This window comes from Gadus macrocephalus, chromosome 16, assembly GCF_031168955.1.
Source record: "Gadus macrocephalus chromosome 16, ASM3116895v1".
NCBI classification, from domain to species: domain Eukaryota; kingdom Metazoa; phylum Chordata; class Actinopteri; order Gadiformes; family Gadidae; genus Gadus; species Gadus macrocephalus.
In genome coordinates this window covers 1,134,683-1,137,182 of record NC_082397.1, presented here as the reverse complement: position 1 = coordinate 1,137,182, position 2,500 = coordinate 1,134,683, and the positions used below count along the sequence as shown (strand labels likewise).

Here is a 2,500-nt window from a genome sequence, read left to right as displayed (position 1 = left end):
AACCCCAACACTAACCTAACCCCAACACTAACCTAACCCCAACACTAACCTAACCCCAACACTAACCTAACCCTAACACTAACCTAACCCCAACACTAACCTAACCCCAACACTAACCTAACCCCAACACTAACCTAACCCCAACACTAACCTAACCCCAACACTAACCTAACCCTAACACTAACCTAACCCCAACACTAACCTAACCCCAACACTAACCTAACCCCTAACACTAAACTAACCCCAACACTAACCTAACCCAACACTAACCTAACCCCAACACTAACCTAACCCCAACACTAACCTAACCCCAACACTAACCTAACCCCAACACTAACCTAACCCAACACTAACCTAACCCCAACACTAACCTAACCCTAACACTAACCTAACCCCAACACTAACCTAACCCAACACTAACCTAACCCAACACTAACCTAACCCAACACTAACCTAACCCAACACTAACCTAACCCCAACACTAACCTAACCCAACACTAACCTAACCCAACACTAACCTAACCCCAACACTAACCTAACCCAACACTAACCTAACCCCAACACTAACCTAACCCCAACACTAACCTAACCCAACACTAACCTAACCCCAACACTAACCTAACCCAACACTAACCTAACCCCAACACTAACCTAACCCCAACACTAACCTAACCCAACACTAACCTAACCCCAACACTAACCTAACCCCAACACTAACCTAACCCCAACACTAACCTAACCCCAACACTAACCTAACCCCAACACTAACCTAACCCTAACACTAACCTAACCCCAACACTAACCTAACCCAACACTAACCTAACCCCAACACTAACCTAACCCCAACACTAACCTAACCCTAACACTAACCTAACCCCAACACTAACCTAACCCTAACACTAACCTAACCCCAACACTAACCTAACCCAACACTAACCTAACCCTAACACTAACCTAACCCCAACACTAACCTAACCCAACACTAACCTAACCCCAACACTAACCTAACCCCAACACTAACCTAACCCCAACACTAACCTAACCCCAACACTAACCTAACCCCAACACTAACCTAACCCAACACTAACCTAACCCCAACACTAACCTAACCCCAACACTAACCTAACCCAACACTAACCTAACCCCAACACTAACCTAACCCTAACACTAACCTAACCCCAACACTAACCTAACCCCAACACTAACCTAACCCCAACACTAACCTAACCCCAACACTAACCTAACCCAACACTAACCTAACCCCAACACTAACCTAACCCAACACTAACCTAACCCCAACACTAACCTAACCCCAACATTAACCTAACCCAACACTAACCTAACCCCAACACTAACCTAACCCCAACACTAACCTAACCCCAACACTAACCTAACCCCAACACTAACCTAACCCAACACTAACCTAACCCAACACTAACCTAACCCCAACACTAACCTAACCCCAACACTAACCTAACCCCAACACTAACCTAACCCCAACACTAACCTAACCCCAACACTAACCTAACCCCAACACTAACCTAACCCAACACTAACCTAACCCAACACTAACCTAACCCAACACTAACCTAACCCCAACACTAACCTAACCCCAACACTAACCTAACCCAACTACCTAACCCAACACTAACCTAACCCCAACACTAACCTAACCCAACACTAACCTAACCCAACACTAACCTAACCCCAACACTAACCTAACCCCAACACTAACCTAACCCAACACTAACCTAACCCCAACACTAACCTAACCCAACACTAACCTAACCCAACACTAACCTAACCCCAACACTAACCTAACCCAACACTAACCTAACCCCAACACTAACCTAACCCCAACACTAACCTAACCCCAACACTAACCTAACCCCAACATTAACCTAACCCAACACTAACCTAACCCCAACACTAACCTAAACCCAACACTAACCTAACCCCAACACTAACCTAACCCCAACACTAACCTAACCCCAACACTAACCTAACCCAACACTAACCTACCCAACACTAACCTAACCCAACACTAACCTAACCCAACACTAACCTAACCCCAACACTAACCTAACCCCAACACTAACCTAACCCCAACACTAACCTAACCCAACACTAACCTAACCCCAACACTAACCCCCGACACTAACCTAACCCCAACACTAACCTAACCCCAACACTAACCTAACCCAACACTAACCTAACCCCAACACTAACCTAACCCAACACTAACCTAACCCAACACTAACCTAACCCAACACTAACCTAACCCCAACACTAACCTAACCCCAACACTAACCTAACCCCAACATTAACCTAACCCAACACTAACCTAACCCAACACTAACCTAACCCCAACATTAACCTAACCCAACACTAACCTAACCCAACACTAACCTAACCCTAACACTAAACTAACCCCAACACTAACCCCGACACTAACCTAACCCCAACACTAACCTAACCCCAACACTAACCTAACCCCAAC

At 45.6% G+C, this 2,500-nt stretch overlaps 1 protein-coding gene across 1 annotated transcript in view; it reads left to right on the top strand.

Moving 5' to 3' along the window:
* relb (v-rel avian reticuloendotheliosis viral oncogene homolog B) overlaps nucleotides 1-2,500 on the top strand; it is a 139,746-nt gene that overhangs the window by 34,407 nt on the left and 102,839 nt on the right. The window lies entirely within an intron of this gene.